The sequence below is a fragment of the Octopus bimaculoides genome, chromosome 15, assembly GCF_046866305.1.
Source record: "Octopus bimaculoides isolate indiv1 chromosome 15, ASM4686630v1, whole genome shotgun sequence".
Lineage (NCBI taxonomy): Eukaryota > Metazoa > Mollusca > Cephalopoda > Octopoda > Octopodidae > Octopus > Octopus bimaculoides.
The window spans coordinates 47913897-47933896 of NC_142942.1; the positions used below are offsets into that span (position 1 = coordinate 47913897).

A 20000-nucleotide genomic window follows, 5' to 3' on the forward strand; every position below is an offset into this window, starting at 1 on the left:
GCTTTTGTTGTTATTTGCGGTAATGCACTGGTAGTGTTAGTGTTGTTGGTGATGGTGATGTTGCTGATGGTGGTGGTGGTGTTGTTGTTGTGGTGTTGGTTGTGGTGGTGGTGAAAGTGTTGTGATGGTGGCGGTGAAGGTGGTACTATTGTTATTGTATTTGTGTTCTATCTTTATTGTTAGCACTTCTACTCTTGTCATTGTAGTTTTGTGATCGTAGCTGTTGAATTTCAGTTCAGTTACTTTTGTTTTTATTGTTGTTGCTGTCATTGTTTGCATCACTGGCATTATTACGGCTGTTACTGATGTTGTTACTAACAATGCACATTCATGGTGAGGTATATGCAAAATTTGGCTTGGTTTAGAGACAAAAGCAAAAGACATGCATCTTTATCTAATATGGTATGGTCACTTAAAGAGAGGATCATGAACAACCCCCATATAAACTAGAGCATCATAGGTAAGGTCAGCAGATATAGGGTGATGATGCAGCAAGTATGGTTTCTGTATCATGGAAAAATTAAATATTATAACATCAATAATGAATATTTAAATAAAAAGGAGGAAAACTTTTCTTGCATGCTCAAAAAACAATTCATACTTCAAAATTTCCAGCATGAGCCAACACCCACCCACACCACCACACCTCTAATTTTGGTAAGTTTTTGGATAGTGATTATATGCATATTTTGCTTTATATGTATATTATACATTAAAAACATATACTCCCATGAACTTCTGTTTGATTTTTTAAGTAAGTAGATTTACATGCATAGCACATATTCATATAATTCATGGGAAAAACGTGTCCCTGAATTTATGAATCTACAATTCCATGTACCAAGCATCAAAACTCAATGAAATCTCATAAATAATTACATGCACATAGTGAATCATGAATAACATGTTGCAGGCAGTTGTGTGAATCTCTCTCTCTATATATACTCTTTTACAGTCATTTGACTGTGGCCATGCTGGAGCACCGCCTTTAGTCGAGAAAATCAACCCCAGGACTTATTCTTTGTAAGCCTAGTACTTATTCTATTGGTCTCTTTTTGCCGAACTACTAAGTTACGGGGACGTAAACACACCAGCATCGGTTGTCAAGCGATGTTGGGGGGACAAACACAGACACACAAACACATATATATACATACATATATACGATGGGCTTCTTTCAGTTTCCATTTACCAAATCCACTTACAAGGCTTTGGTTGGCCCGAGGCTATAGTAGAAGACACTTGCTCAATGTGCCATACAGTGGGACTGAACCCGGAACCATGTGGTTGGTAAGCAAGCTACTTACCACACAGCCACTCCTGCGCCTCTATATACAGACACACACAAACATACATTTATACATGCATGTATTCATATGTGTGTATATATATATATATATATATATATATGTGTATATACACACATTTATAATACAGGCGTATACGAGTGTTCTTACATAAAATAACTAAGGAATTAGTTAATTAATTTGCTGAATGCAATTTCTTGCAAAAATTCAGGGCTAATGCAAGAGAGATAGCAATCAGTTCAGGTCACTTGCTATGCAAGTACATCTCCGTAAATATATATATATAATCAGAAAATGGAGGAAACCTCAGATTAACAAACACATCGATTGGAACAAATTATGTATCAAAATTAAAAGACAAAAACAGTTCCTGTGTCTGATTTGTTTGATTGAAAATCCTACAAGGTGTTGTTCCAGCATGGCCGCAGTGCAGTGAATGAAACAAGTAAAAAAATAAAAGGTAAAAGACAAAGATATGTAAGTGTGTTGGCATATGTGTGTGTTTGTGTTTATGTGTGTGTGTATTTGTGTGTATTTGTGTGTATTCCTGTGTGTTTGTGTTTGCGCGTGTGTTTATGTGTATTTGTGTGTGTGTTTGTGCTTGTGTGTTTGTTTTTGTGTGTGTATTTGTGTGTTTGTATTTGTTTTTGTGTGTGTTTGTGTGTTTATGCTTGTGTATATTTGTGTGTGTGTGTCTGTTTGTATTTGTGTGTGAGTGCATGTGTTTGAGTTATTGTTGCAAATGTTGTTGTGAATGTTGTTAGTGTTAATTAACATTTAGACCATTGGTCATTGACCGCATTAACATCGCAATTAACGTTACGGACATCATCGTTATTCTCATTGGCATTGATCAAACGGACACTCGATGACAAATATTCCAACCTTAAACATCATTCTATCACTCTTTCTCTTTTCAGGTATTGTTTATCTTGGAATCTATTATCCGGTGTGTTCTCACTTATTATGCAACAAAATCAAACTAAAAACTTTAATCTGTCTTAATTTAAATAATTGACAGAATTTCTTTGAAACCCCCCCAAAAAAATTAGTTTTGTTCTTTTGATAACTTCTCACCACCATCACCAGCACCACCACTACTACAACCACCACCACACTACCATTACAAACACTACGAACACTATCCCGACTACAACCACTATCATCATTACCACCACTACGATCACTACTACCTCTAATATTACGACCATTACTACAACCACCACCACTACCACTACTATCACTACAACCACCACTACCAACACCACCATCATTACCACCACTGCTATCAGTGCTGCCACCACAATCACAACCACCAACACAACTGCCACTGCTACTACAACCACCACCACCACCATCACCACTACCACCACTACCAGAACCATGACCACCAGCACTACCCACTACCACAACCACCACCACCACCACCACACACATATATATATATATATATATATATATATATATATATATATATACACATATATACGATGGGCTTCTTTCAGTTTCCGTCTACCAAATCCACTCACAAGGCTTTGGTCAGCCTGAGGCTATAGAAGAATACACTTGCCCAAGGTTACAATCCTGAAACCAAAGTAGAAATCAAATCCCCCACATGAAAGGAACAATATGTCAAGTTGTCAAATAAACCCAAGAGAAAAGCAATGAGGCAGATGCTCCACTATCCGAGAAAGGGGTTCCATGAATGCTCTCATCAATGGAAGCGATGCCGATTGAAGTGTTTGGCTTCTGAAGGGGACTACTTTGAATTGAAGGAGATTAAATGCCAAATTGATATGTATTGTGGTAGTTTTCGTTTCTTTAGCGCCAGTTCCAATATTCTTTGATCAGACCTCCTATGTGTGGTGTGGGCTTTTGTTTTCTCTAATGGGCAACAGAAGAAATGAAGCAGAAATTTAAAGCTGGCTCCATGAAAGAATGGAAGCCAAAAATCAAACACAGGCTACCACTGTTGTTGAACTTCTCCTCCTCCTCCGTCTTTGCCCCCACCTCCTCCTCCTCCGTCTCTGTCTCCTTCTCTTCTTTATCATCATCATCCTCAACATCAACATGCTCCCCATCATTATCACCGCCACCATCACAATCACCACCACCACCAACAACAACAACATCACAATGCCTTTTATCATCATCGTCCATTATCATCATCACTACCACCACCACCACCACCACCTCCACTACCACCACCATCATCACCATCACCACAACGATCACCACCACCACTAACACAATCCTAAGTACCCTCCCCTCATCTTGGCCACCACCATCACCATTAACACCATCCCCATCTTCACCATTTATCATCATCATCACTGTCATCATCATGAACATCATTGACAACAATAACTCTAATGATGACTGCAACAACAACAACAACAGCAATTATCAACTGAATACCTCATTAATTAACAAACAGAACATGCTGCGATGTATATGAACATGAAAGTATATATTTTGGAAAATTGCATATTGCAAATAAAAAAAATAAAGGAAAATTACAAAAATTACAAAAATTTCCCCCAAAAAAATTTTTTAAATTGAAAAGTTTTCAAAAATAAAAAAAATTAAAAAATTGTAAAAATTACAGAAATTTCAAAAAAAAAAAAAAAAAAAAATAAAGAATCAGAAATCTACTTGTGATAGAATGTAAGCAAATTGGTGTGTCACAGAAAGAATTGACTGCAATTAGGGCATCAAAGAAAAGAGAAGTTAGTTATTAATTGTAACATTTACTTCTAGACATTTTAACTGTAGTCTGGGTGATAGTTGTTAATATGGTTGCTGTTGCTGTTGTAGTTGTTGTCGGGTGTGGTGTGTGGGTGGGTGGGTGTTGGGTTTTGGTTAGCTTTGATCCAGCAGTCCTTAGGTATGAAGGCAATTAGTTGAATGACAAAGTGTCGCCTGCAGAACCATCTTCCTAGTTGTGTTATGTTTTGTGTCTTTTCGTCTGACAAAGAACCATATTGCACTCTGCATGCTGCGTATCGCATTTTGCATGTGTCGTGAAGAAATGGATAGTGAAGTGTGACAATAGACACATCTCTTTTACCCTGCCTCTCTCTCTCTCTCTCTCTTTTTCCACACACACACATACGCATATATCTAAGTAGTGTTAAAAGTTTCTGTAGAATCTCAGAAATGAAAGGAGAATGCTTTATATCATCAATAGAGTTGAATATATTATAATTAAGATAGTCGATATACAGAGTGTCCCAAAAGTCACAGATGGATTTCAATTTTTAATAACTTGCTTAACATTACAAATAAATGCATAAAACTTTGATACAATATAAAAAACATAATGGAAATTAATATGCACAAATCAAATTTTGCAACACTACTACAGCACATATGAAAAATGACAACGCTTAAATGGCAGCCATTGTCCAAAATTTGCACCATAACACCCTCAAGAGTTTCAGACCCCACTTCTTTGATTTCTCTATTCATGTTCTCCTTCAGTTGCACCAGGGCCTCCAGTTTGGTGATGTAAACCCTCTCTTTCAGGTATCCATGATTGAGACCTGTTTGTATGCCCAGCCATTCAAAGTAGACCTCACACATGGTTCCAGCAAGATGGAGCAACTGCTCATACCACAAGAGAAACAATGCAGTTGCTATGGCAGTGCTTTGAAGAGAAAATAATCTCCTGCCACGGCAATGTTAACTGACCTTCACATTCCCCAGACTTGACTAGCCTGGATTTTTTCTTGTGGGGATACTTAAAAGAGAGGATTTACGCCAAGAAACTGGAGACCCCATATATATAATATTGTTTAACATTTTTCTATTTTGATAGAATAAGTATTTTTATATATATTCATTTATTATTTATTGTTGGTTGATATATACATTCATTTTATTATTATTATTGTTGTATTTTGACCTGAAGATTAGCTATATTTTTGAATAGAATTGATTTTGGATCGATTTAATTGATTTGATTATATTTTATTTTCTATTTGAAAATTTGGTTATGAAACACGTGTAGTTTTATTATTATTATCTTATGATTTTTACTTTGTATTTTATTATACTTCTTTATAGTGTATTTAATTTTTAGTTTTTTCTATATGTGACTGTGGATTTTCATGGATGAGTTCATGAACTTTGGTTCTTTTCTCTAAATTATAAAGAGTCCGATAGAATAAGTGCTAGGATTACAAAGAATCAGTACTGGGGTCGTTTTTTTTAACTAAAGCATTTTAAGGCAGTGCTCCAGTATGGCCACAGTCAAATGACTGAAACAAGTAAAAGAATAAAGGAATAACAGAATACACCCCCCCCCCACACACACGCACGCACATGCCCCAGATGCAGTGAATTGCTGATAACGATGGAGGATAATGATTGAGTGGATGATTAGAGTAACGATAATGATGATTAAGGTGAATGATGATGATGATGATAAAGATAATGATGAAGTAGATGATAATGTTGAAGCTGATGGTGCCAGGAGCAGTGGCGTTGATCTACATAACGACATTCTGTGCCATGAAAACATCATTTATTCATCATGGCAGACCACCAAAATGTCGCTCGCACTGTTACGAAACCAACGTAAGGTTTATAACAGTTTCAATTCATATATATATATACATATACACATTCATAAATATATATATATATATATATATATATATATATATTTGTATATACACACACATATATATATGTATATATATAGACTTACAGCAGAGTGAATGCTGGGATAACCATCCGCATCCACCACCACCTCCACCACAACTGTGTTCACCATCCTCTCTTCCACCTTTGATTACAAACCTACCTCTTCACCTGTTCACTGTCACTTCAAATTGATTGATTAGAAATGCTCTTAGTATTGTTGAAGTACCAGGTAAAAATTTGCAATGACCATCATCACCACCACCATATTCATCATCATCATCATTACCACCACCACCGCCACCATCACTATTGTTGTCGTCGTCTCCACCACCATCATCAACATCGTTATCATCGGCGTCATCATCATCGACATCATCACTATCATCTTCATTATCAATATCATCACCATCATCATCATCATTATTCCCCACCTCCCTCACAACCACCACCACCACCACCATCATTATCGTCTTCATTATCATTGTCAGCATGATTTTGTCATCATTATCGTTCTCACTTTTGTGCTTTTTGGTTTTGTTACCTTTTTTTTTTTTTTTTTTTTTTTTTGTAACTTACTTTTTATTGAGGATAGAAGACAGTGCCCATAATCTATTATGGCACCTTCAAGACCATCAATAAGGAAGTGAGAACGATTTTCTAAAAGCTAAAGCTTGATCTGGATGCTTGCAACAGAAGAGATTCTGCCAAGAGCACCCTGAGCCTTTAGTGAAAGAGATGACTCTCTTAACAGGCGTTGAGACATGTCGGGTAGATGCAACCATGCCAAATTGATCCTTCCACAAGTGGGTAAACTAACACTATTGTGAAAAGTTCCAGATTTGACCGTGAATTGAACCATTCTGTGTCATTGGAAACAATGCAGACATTGAATGACACCCCTGAGGGTCAATAAATAGACATGGCTGGGTCATCATAGAATTTTTGAAATGCTCATTCTGGATGACAGCTATAGTCAGAACTACCTCAGGTGTTGACCTGACCATTTTTTTTCTTTTTTGTTACTTGCAACATTTTCTGTTTGAGCTGCTTTGACTCACCAACTGATAAGTATAATGTCCGATTTATTCAGCTTATTTTTCGGGCACTTGATCATGTAAACTCTTATAGCTTGCTCAGCTGGTGTCAGCCAGGATTTAGTCACTAGTTGTACTAATCCTGACTGGATGGTATCTAGGCACTAGCGTAACTAGAGTGTGTGCTGCCCTTTCGTTTGACCCGACAAAAAAAAAAAACACATATTGCCTACAACAGACCCAAAATTGGTGCTCCTTTAAAAGTTCCACCTAAGGTGAACCTCCCCACTCCCCAGCTATGCTAGTGCATCTATGGAGTTAGGATGAGTCTACATCGACACATCTGGATGAGTTGATTGATGGGCTGTTAGATGACCCTCCCCCCACCAGGCTGCCTGGCACCATCCACATTAAAACCTATTTGTATTGGCTATGGAGACAAAATTGGGACAGGGTCTCTTTCAAGCACACAACTATGGTGAGAGCATCAGTGGGGTTGCCCATGTAAAAAAAAACAGGGAAGGATAATCACCATTCAGTAAAGTGTTACTCAGAGGTATGGAACCTTAAACCGCATAGCTGCAAAGTGAACGTGTAAACTATGCAGCCACATCTGTCTATACCTGAATAAAAGATGACAAAATATTGTCATGGCTCACACATCTTGTAACACGTGTCTACTGATTCAAAGACCACCTATTGGGGTACCAGTTCATTTAACACTGGCACATGAACCTTGGTGGGGGGAGGGGGGGCAGGAGAGTCTATTTTGTTGCAGGAATTCAGGTTAGGTTTCCAGTGCTGTCAAATTATTGCTTCTCTCTCTACTACTCACCAGTCTTGTAGACTCCACAAACTGAAAAAGAAAAAAAAAAAAACTGGAATTACTACAGTCCTTGCTCCCTTGGCTAACAAAAAAAAAAGCTAAAACAAACAACAGCAGAGACAACAACAACAGCAGCAACTACTACTACTACTACTACAGTGACGAAGGACAGAGAGCAAAATTTTTATTCCAGTGCTTGTCTATGTCAGTTTGAATTAGGTAACAAAAGAGATATGCAACACAACCAAGACACTAAGATTTATTTAATAAGTAACTTCTCTTGGAACATTATTCTCCACTTCATTTCATGCTACAGTAACTTGCATATATCTTTAATCGTTATTTCCCACCTGATTCCTTCCAATGTGAACCATTATTGGTTTACCAGATTCTAGTGCCAATCTTTATTTATCTCTGGAAACTACTATCATACCAAATTTTAAGAAATTCACACAAGTACAATGATAAGATTCGATCCGATATTTGCTTCCTACTTTTTCTAGCTCAGTTCATGTAGCTTGTAAGGAGCTGAGCTGGCAGAATTGTTAGCATGCCGGGCAAAATGTTTAGCGGTATTCCGTCTGTCTTCAAGTTCTGAGTTCAAATTCCACCGAGGTCGACTTTGCCTTTCATCCTTTCGGGGTCGATAAATTAAGTACCAGTTACACACTGTGATCAATGTAATCAACTTAATCCCTTTGTCTGTCCTTGTTTGTCCCCTCTGTTTAGCCCCTTGTTTGTCCCCTCTGTTTAGCCCCTTGTTTGTCCCCTCTGTTTAGCCCCTTGTGGGCAATAAAGAACTAAGAAACATTAGCACGCCGGGCGAAATGCTTAGCAGTATTTTGTCCGTCTTCAAGTTCTGCTGAGGTCAACTTTGCTTTTTATCCTTCTTCAGGGTTAAAAAAGGAACTGTCCTTGGAAAGAAGGGACTTGTATGTTCCGAAATGTTGGATACATGTACGACCAAAGATTACCAGGTAACTTACTTTTAGTTTACGTCACCTCATCTTAAAATCTATTTGCATTGTTTGGCCTTTTAAACCTTTCAACGTTATATTCCATATACAATGCTTCAAGCAAACTATAAAATCTTATATATATATATATATATATATATATATATATATATATATATATATACACACACACACACACACACACACACACACACACACACACACACACACACACACACACATATATATACTAGCAGTATAGCCCGGCTTTGCCGGGGATTAAGTTGGGATCATTAAGCTAATCAAGTTCTTTATTTCAAACCAAACTAAGTAAAATGACATCAAATTTGGACAGAATCAGTGTTGCAACTGGACCGCATGGGTTGGGAGTTTGATCGGCAGAGGTGATCAGGTTACACATGGCATCCCTTTGAAAACACCACCGCCGTCATCTAACCCCTCTTTTCCCATGGGTTAGGAACCCTTCCAGCAAGATATATACATACATACACATATGTATGTATATACATATATATATACACATACATATATATATATATATATATATACACATACATATATATATATATATATATACATATATACATACAAATATATATATACATACACATATATATATATACATACAAATATATATATATATGCATATATATATATATATATAATATATGTACATATATCCATAGGAATAAATAAAAAAAAGTTTAACAGATTCAAAGCATTTGCATACACATGCACACATACATACTCAAATACATACATATGTACAGATGCACATTCAAACATATGTCAATGAGCATTTCATAAGTTAGAAGAGATGAGGATGCTCATTTTAAGCTAGTAAGGCAGATATTTTATTTAGACAGCAATATAAATTGAACTCCATATAAAGCCAAAAGTTACAGGAGAGTTTCATAAATAATTCAGCTTCCCTGCATGGGCAGAATAATTCAATTACATCAGGCATGTCAGTCAGAAATGCTTAGCTTAAACTCTTTTGCACAGAAAGTTTGGTTAAAAAAATATACCTGGTCAACAAGCTGCAGAGTATAGATTACACAAGAGAGAACAGAAGAAAAATATCAGAAAGATAGAAATGCGAAAACTCCATCCCCTGCCTACATGAGCAGGTATATATTTTGGCTAATTAATGAAATCCGGCTCTTTCGAAGGAATGACCGGTGTTTGCGTTTTTTTGCCATTAGCTTTGTCATGTATCCTTTAACAGGAGGGTGGGGATTAAATTTGATCCTAGTACTATGTTATTAACTATAACCAATACGAACTTTCCAAGTTACAGTGCTGTATCGGACGCTGACACTCGTTGATGCTGCATCGAAGAGGCCAGGGAATAGAAGAAAGAAGAGAAGCATGCACCCAACACCAGAGCTGAAGACACCTCCAAAAGGGGGGGGGGGGGCGCCACGTCAAAACGGTAGAGGAGTAGGGGCCGAAACCGGACGTGGCTCCTCCTGATGATGTCTTGAGCTAACTGGATCCTATAAAGGAGCTGTTGTGGTAGCAGACCACGAAACATGGTTGAAATTCCTTTACAGGGGTTGGCATGGCCATGCAGTTCCTCCCCTCTAGATCCTACCAACCTCAGAGACTCCTTTTAAAAATTATTGATCAATGCCTTACCTCCTCATCTAGACCCCCATCAACCTAGAAAGCTCCTTTTAAGGGCTTGGGTGCTATCATTCCTTCTTTAAAATGAAGTCATAAAAAGAATAAATGCAAGGAAATAATTATTTTTGTTTATCCTCACAGCAATCTCTCCATTCTCTCTCTTTTTTTTTTTCCCCCTTATTCTTTTATATGATATAAGGATTTCTATATGTTAAAAACGTATCCCCTGCAGATAAAAACTAAACCATTTTTATTTCTTTGCAGAAATAAGTTTTCTCTATCATATATTATTTTTTTTTTTTATGTCTCAAATGCCATAATTGAAAAAAAAAAAAAACCTGTCATCCGTGCACTTCCACCTCTCTCTTCTCTCCATCTCCCACTCTTCCACTGCTTCTTAATTTCTTTCCGTCCTCTCTCTGTTTATTCTCTTCTGTATTTCTTCTTTTATTTTCATCATCATCATCATTGTCGTCGTCATCATCATCATTATCATCATAAGCATGATGATCATGATGATCATTGCGATCATCATCATGGTCGTCGTCATCACCATCACCACCACCATCATCATCATCATTATTATCATCTTCGTCATCACCACCACCACCACCCCCCATCATCATCATTATCATCATCATGGTCGCCATCATCACCACCACCACCACCCCCATCATCATCATCATCACCATCTTCATTGGTCAGCTGCCAGAGTTGTTAGTGCTCTGGACAAAATGCTTTGTGGCATTTCTTCTGGTTCTTTATGGACTTGCGGTCACGGGATCGCAGGTTCGAATCTCAGACCGGGCAATGTGTGTGTTTATGAGCGAAACACCTAAGCTCCACGCAGCTCCTGCAGAAGGTAATGGTGAACTTCTGCTGACTCTTTTGCCACAACTTTCTTTCAATCTTTCCTCCTGCATCTTGCAGCTCACCTGCGACGGACCAGTGTTCTTGTCCAGGTGGGGAACCTATATGCCAAGGAAACCAGGAAACTGGTCCTTATGAGCCAGACATGGCTTGAGAAGGAACAAACAACAATACTGTTCCAAAGATATATCGAAATGAGAGTTGAAGCAAAAGCCATTAGAATTCTAAGAGTAAAAGGAACCATACCACCAGAAAAGCAAGCCCTCTTTCTTCTTATTCCGGTAAAGATTTAGGAAGTAGTGAAATCAATAACAGAAATTTTATAAGGTTATTTAGTCTGACCCCTTGGTCTTTTTATACAATGTTCGATACCATTAATTCTAAGAACGGTGTATGTTCAGTGTGTCATGGAAAGTATGCAGCATAAAATCAATAATTTCGCATTTTGGAATGGCTGGAAGCTATTCACGTGAAGAATACAGATCAAAGCGAGACATGTCTTAGCACAATCAGTTTTATAGGCTTAGACAGAATATTTCGATGAATATGGAAATTTAGAATATGGAACCTTGGGCCATAGAACAACGAGAACAAGGAAGACAGCGGAAAATAAAGTGATGTCGTCACCTGATAAGGACAACACCATGTAAAGGAGAGGTCCTGGTGATGATTTACTAATAGTTGTGGAACATAAGAAAACTATAAATGCTTAGGTATGATTATAAATTTGATTTTGGAAGGAAACTAAAAGAAAAGATAACAATAATAATAATCCTTTCTATTATAGGCACAAGGCCTGAAATTTGGGGAGGGGGACCTGTCAATTACATCGACCCCCAGTGTTTCACTGGTACGTATTTCGTTGACTCTCGAAGGATGAAAACCAAAGTCGACCTTGATGGAATTTGAACTTGGAACATAAAGACAATTGAAATGCCATTAAGCATTCTGCCTGGTGTGCTAACGACTCTGCCAGCTCGCCACCTTAATAATAATAATAATAATACTTTTTACTCTTTTACTTGTTTCAGTCATTTGACTGTGGCCATGCTGGAGCACCGCCCTTAGTCGAGCAAATCGACCCCAGGACTTATTCTTTGGAAGCCTAGTACTTATTCTATCGGTGTCTTTTGCCGAACTGCAAAAGTTACGGAGACGTAAACACACCAGCATCGGTTGTCAAGCGAAGTTGGGGAGGACAAACACAGACACACAAACACACACGTACAACAGGCAACAACAGACATCCAGACAGTTAGATGATACAAAAAGGGACAAGAAAAAACAAAGATGGGTCATTCAGAGTCTTCTTTCATCAGTTGAGTTCCAGATTATCTTTTCAGTTTTGGCTGATTTTATATATATATATATATATATATATATATATATATATATATATATATATATATATATAGAACAAACTTCTTTCAGTTTCTATCTACCAAATCCACTCACATGGTTTTGGTTGGTTGTGGGGTGGGGCTTTTGTAGAAGACACTTGCCTATGGTACCATACAGTAGGACTGAACCCAGAACCACATGGTTGGGAAGCTAGCTTCTTACCACATAGCTATGCCTGCGCCTATACATGTATCTGTGGCTTGTAAGTGTATTGAAGGATTAACATTTTTCAGGTGCAACACAAGGCAATACCTTATGAGATATAAACATACGAAATTCTAAGGAATTTAAAAAATTTAGTTCTTGATTTTGGAATATAAGTGTATTAACAAATAACATGTGTAATAATGATGGATTGCAACTGAACTGATGGATTATGGTTATAATCCCAGTTTAATCTTATACAAATGTATTATACATATAATTTGAGGTTATAATGTATCCAGGGGATTGCACAAGTGCTGTAGTGGATAATGAATGTACATGCTTCCGGATTATGATTGTGTTTCATCTCATTGTCTTTGTCATCATCATCATCATCATCATCGTCATCATCACAATCACCGTTATCGTTATTATCATATTCGTAGTCGTCATCATCATCATCCTCATTATCACCATCATCATCCATTATTATCATCAGTATTCTCCTTCTCCTCTTCCACATCATCATTATTATCCATCATCATCGTCATAATCATCATCAACTATCATCATTATCGTTCTCCTCCTTTTCCCCTCCTCGTCATCATCATCATCCATCATTATCATCATCAGCATTCTCCTTCTCCTCCCCCTCTGCATCATCATCATTCTCCTTCTTCTCCCCCTCTGCATCATCATCATTCTCCCCTTTCTATTCCTCCTCCTCATCATCATCTATCATCATTATCATTCTCTACCTCTTCCTCCTCTTGATCATCACCATCATCCATCATCATCATTCTTCTCCTTCCTCCTCATCATCGTCGTCACCACTGCATGACAACTGGTATTGGTGTGTTAACATCGCCATAGCTTAGCAGTTTGGCAAAAGAAGCTGACAGAATATGTACCAGGCTTAAAAACTATATACAAGTACTAGGGTTGATTCCTCTAACTTAAAGTTCTTCAAGGTGGTGTCCCAGCATGGCCTCATTAAAACGATTGAAGTAAAAGACAGAAGATAAAAGATCTATTATTTACAAACGTAGGAAAGTTATTATGGCATTAACCTAAATCTTGAATCTTGGACAGTGAAGGAATATATCAAGATGCTAATTGTAGCAAAAGTTCTGAGAACTCTTAAATTTTTTCAAAAAAATCGTGTCACTGGAAAACCAAACTCTCTGTCATTTCGGATAAAGATTTAGGAAGCATAAAAATCAATAAAAAAAAATTTTTTCTAGGTTGTTTAGTTCGACCTCTTTGTTTTTCATGTTATGTTCAATACCATTAATTCTAAGAATGATATATGTTAGGTGTATGCCATGGAAAGTATGCAGCATAAAATCAATGATTTCTTCAAAATAACTGGAAGCTATTCACAAAAGAACACTGATGTATGAGATTGATGTTTTAGTACAAAGATATTTTTATGGATTTACAGAATATATTTCAAAGAAGTTTGGAATTTAAAATCTAAGGGTGCTTACAAAGATTGAAAGGAAAATAGCAGGAAATAATGGGATATAATTTACCTTATAAAGACAGCATTATAAAAGAGATCAGAATTGGTGAGCTATAAATATTTGTATATCATAAGAAAACTATAAATACTTAAACAGGATAACTAACACAAAGGAAATAAACAAGCACAGTTAGTGAACCTGCAAGAAATACGAACCAAATTTTTACTGAAATCCCCAACTTGTCATAAAATGTAATGTTATAATGTAATGTTCTTGAGAAATAAGTTGATATGGTCAAGAAACAGGGAAGGGAAAAGCAGGTTCTGAAAGCCATCATCTGTTTAATGGAACACTTCTGGACATGACAACAAAGGTTCCCCTAGGGCACTGTTTAATCTCCTAGAAGAAATAGTGGCAAAATTCTCTTCAAATCTCAAAGCCTATTCTCTTTAAACCTTGTGGCGTCAACCCACCTGAGATCTACTTCTGGTTCTATGGTATAAACTTACTGTTTTGAAAGGATTTAAAATAAAACTTTTCGTCAAAATTTCCTGTTAATCTCTCTCCCAAACGCCCAGCTTAATGAGGACAAAATCATTTTATTCAGTTCTTTCTTATTTTCGGTCTTAAGTGATACAAAACTAGTTTATCTCAATAGAAATACAGTAACAAAAGGATTAAGTCAGAAAAAGGGCTATTTTGGATAATGTAACTTTAGATACATGAGACGGGATTGCACCAACTAGAAGTCCTTTGATTATTGGTGTGTTACTTCACAGTGCTCCAGAACTAAGCAATAACAACAACTGCAATACAACTTCACATGGTTCACTTCATTTGACCGATTCCATCCTCTTATCTCAGATTTCTAATCTTACTTTAGCATTTATAGTTTTCATCTGTCACACGTGTATTTATAGGCCAATAATTTCTATCTCTTTTATAATGTTCTCCTTATCAAGTAATTATATCACTTTATTTTCCCCTCTTTCCATTGTTAAAAATCCCTAGATTTTAAATTCCAAAACTTCATTGAGATCTCATATCTAAACCTGTTAAACTCATTCTATGAAGATGTGTCTCTTTCTTTGATCTACGTTTTTCTGTGAATAGCTTCCAGTCATTTATAAGAAATCATTGATTTTATACTGCGTACTTTCCATGACATACCTAACATACACCATTCTTAGAATTAATGGTATTGAACATAGCATGAAAGACAAAGAGGTCGAACTAAACAACCTAGAAAATTTCTTTTATTGATTTCTATACTTCTGAAATCATTATCAGAATAGAGAGTTTGGTTTTCCTGTGGCACATTTTCTTTGACTATCAGAATTCTTTATAATTTTTGCTACAGCTAGCATCTCAATATATTCCTTGACTATCCAAGATTAAAGATTTAGATTAATGCCATTGCATGTTTTCCTTGACTATAAATAATAATTTTCACAATCTCTATGATGATCTCTTGTGCTGGTATCTCATTTATAACAGTGCTTATATCACATCACAACGATTTTAATCCTCAAATACACTTACACTTAAAAGCCAGGAGAAGCATTCCATATGCTAAAAATAGTAGCTTGCCCACCTTCAAATCAAAATTTTACTGTCGTAGGAAAGAAAGGACACATTTGAAAAGAAGAGACGAGATGATCTCAATGAAATACACTTAGTTATAGTTCCATTTCGTCAGGATTGACCTTCACCAATGCACACTCACCCACACATACATCTTCCACACACACCTTCTCCTCGACTTATAATTGAGTTCCATTCCAGCTGACAGATCATATATATATATATTGTTTCAGTCATTTGACTGTGGCCACACTGGACCACTGCCTTTAGTCGAGCAAATCGACCCCAGGACTTATTTTTTGTAAGCCTAGTACTTGTTCTATTAGTGACTTTTGCCGAACCACTAAGTTACGGGGCCGCACACACACACACACACACACACACACACACACACATATATATTAATATATATATATATTTTTTATATATATATATGTATATATATATATATATATATATATATATATGCAACGGGCTTCTTTCAGTTTCTGTCTACCAAATCCACTCACAAGGTTTTGGTCAGCCCGAGGCTATAGCAGAAGACACTTGCCCAAGATGCCATGCAGTGGGACTGAACCTGGAACCATGTGGCTGGTATATAGTTTAAAGATCCAATAGAAGCAGAATCAACAAAAAACATGCACCATCTAGTGTATATTTAAATTGATACATATATATATATATATATATATATATATGTATATATAATATAATATACAGATATGTATGTATCCACCTAACTCTTTGTCTATCTATCTATATATATATATATATATATATATATATATATATATATATATATATATATATACATATATATATATATATATATATGCATGTATCTATCATCTTCATCATCATCATTGTTTAACGTCCGTTTTCCATGCTGGCATGGGTTGGATGGTTCGACTGCGGTTTGGGAAGCCAGGAGGCTGCACCAGGCTCCAGTCTGTATACATATATACATATATGCATATATAACTGTGCATACATATGCATATATATATATATATATGTATATGTATTGTTATCGTGCAGTATTGTAAATGTTGCCGCTATGTCTAGGCTCTTCTACGAGTGGCTGAGCATGTATGTATTTGCAGGGAAGGTGTGTGGGTGAAGGTGGAATCAATGTGTGTGGGATTGTCTCTGTTAACCTTCACAGTTTTCTTGTTGCTAATGTTGATGCTACAGGCCCCATTACGTTCTAACTCCTGCACCACCACCCCAACATCTATCAATTGCACACACACACACACCCAAACACATACACACACATATCGGTTAAAATTCCAAGTTTACATGTACCTATAGGAAATGTAATTATCACTTTTGTTATTGCTGGATTTGTAATTGATATATATATTGATGTTGTTGGTAGGGTGGTGGTGGTGGTGGTGTGGTGTGGTGTGGTGTGGTGTGGTGTGGTGTGGGGGGAAAAGTTTTGGTATTGGTGGTGGTGGTCATCAATTGACTTAATATTGGTTGCTATTTTCGTTCTATCTTAAACAAATGTCTGCTGCATCATCGACTACAAAAGTCAACTTCCATGTTAAAATATTTTTATATTTCACACGGATATACATATGCGTGTATATAGATATGTATATAACTGTACATACATACATGATCTGCACACATGCACACAAACAAACAAAAAGGAACGCAGTGTAAATAACAGACAGTCAAGGCTATTGAACAGGTTGCAAGACGCAACAAAAATTTTAGGAAAATAAAAATAAGAAATAAGTGGAAATTATACCAGTGAGTGTGTTAAATTTTATGGCACAATAAGAAAATGACTCTCCCCAGACACAGAAGAATATGCTTCAACACACGAACTCACATAAAGAATCTTGCAAAACGAAATATACCGAACTAAATTCGATGACTAGCACCCATATCAACGTCTCCTTCATTGGACACTAAGCACGGCTTGTGAAGATCTGTTGGGGCAAGCAAAAGTGAAATCGTGATGGCACCTGTACCAGTGGAGCGCTAAGCACACCATCCGAGCGTGATCGTTGCCAGAGCAGCTGTCTGGCTTCCGTGCCAGTGGCACATAAATAGCACCATTTGAGCATGATCGTTACCAACGTCGCCTTACTGGCACTAGTGCTGCTGGCACGTGAAAAAACACTTGAGCAATTTCATTGCCAGTGCCGCTGGACTGGTTCCTGCACAGGTGGCATATACAATACACCATTTTGAGCATAACCATTGCCAGTACCGCCTGACTGGCTTTGTGCAGGTGGCACGTAAAAGAACCCACTACACACTTGGAGTGGTTGGTGTTAGGAAGGGCATCCAGCTGTAGAAACTCTGCCAAATCAGATTGGAGCCTGGTGTAGCCATCTGGTTCACTAGTCCTCAGTCAAATCGTCCTACCCATGTTAGCATGGAAGGCAGACTTTAAACGATGATGACGATACATATATCTTGCTGAGGACTATGTTAAGGATATGTAACTTGCACATTAATTTCGTGAGCACGCTGTTCCACTGATTGAATCAACTAGAATGCTCGGTCTCATAACCGATGGATTGCCAATACCAGTTTCATATACATAGATAGATAGATAGGTGTTTTTATGTATATGAAACTGGTATTGGCAATCCATCGGTTATGAGACCGAGCATTCTAGTTGATTCAATCAGTGGAACAGCGTGCTCACGAAATTAATGTGCAAGTTGCGTATCCTTAACATAGTCCTCAGCAAGATTCAGTGTGACACAATATGTTTTGAAGGTTGATGGTGATGGTGATGATGATGATGATGTGGACAACAATGATGATGATGGATGACGATGAGAACGTTGATGAAGGATGTGGTGATGATGATGATAATGAGGATGATAGATGTGTTGTTGATGATGATGGATATGATGATGATGATGATTGGCTGTAGCAGTACAGTAGGAATTGTTGTTATTCTGATGAAAAACACTGAAATTAGTTTTGCTCTTTTTAAAAAAATTTTTTTGTTTTTGTATTTCTTTTTATTATTATTATTATTATTATTATTGTTATTGTTTTCATTATTGTTGTTTGCTGTTGTTATTATTATTATTATCATCATCATTACTTTCATGCTGGTGCGTGTGTTTGTGTGAGAATGTGTAGCCCTGGGCATGAGGTAATGGCAACAAAGATTTGGTGGTGGTAGTAGTGGTGGTGGTGGTGGTGTGTGGTGGTGGTGTGTGGTGGTGGTGTGTGGTGGTGATGGTGGTGGTGATAGTGATGGTGGTAGTAGTGGTGGTGGTGCTTGTGGTGTTGGTGATGGTGGTATGTGTGGTGGTGGTGGTGGTGGTAGTCATGGTGGTGTTGGTGATGTGATGGTGGTAGTGGTAGTGGTAGTCGTGGCACTTGTGGTGGTGGTGGTTGTGGTGGTGGTAGTGGTGGTGGTGCTTGTGATGGTGATGGTGGTGCTGCTGCTGGCGGTATGTGGTAGTGGTGGTGGTGGAGGTGGAGGAGCAAGTTTGTTGATGTTGATGTTTTTTCATTATTGATGATACAAAGTTTTATTGCTCAGAAACTACTATTAATATCAGGTTTCAATTGCCTATTCACAAAAACAACAACAACACAGACACACACACACACACACACACACAGACACACACACACACACACACACACACACCCGAATGCAAACTGACACAGACATCACATACAACAATACACACATAAATATATCTATTTATTTATGCAGTCAGTTGTTGTTGTTTTTGATGCAACAAGGCCTGCAGAACTACCATAGCTATCAATTTACTATCACATATGCACATGCACCAACACACATATGCACACGTACACATATCTATACAATCATGCATTGACATATATAGTGGTCTTCTTTTTATATATATATGCATATATGTGTCTGTGTGTGTGTATATATATATATATATATATATATATATATATATATATATATATATATATATATAGATAGATAGTAAAATGTATATCCATATATATATATATATATATATATATAGATACATACATACATACGCACTCACACACATGTACATATAAGTATATATAAACATTTATATATATATATATATATACACACATATATAAACATTTATATATATATATATATA

General features: G+C 36.9%; 1 long non-coding RNA gene across 1 annotated transcript in view; it reads right to left on the reverse strand.

Moving 5' to 3' along the window:
• The window catches only part of LOC149132519 (uncharacterized), a 73107-nt gene that overhangs the window by 45744 nt on the left and 7363 nt on the right, over positions 1 to 20000 (reverse strand). Inside the window, exon 2 of the long non-coding RNA XR_016244462.1 lies at positions 7827 to 7847. This is a non-coding gene — a long non-coding RNA (uncharacterized LOC149132519). The remainder of the gene's footprint in view (positions 1 to 7826; positions 7848 to 20000) is intronic.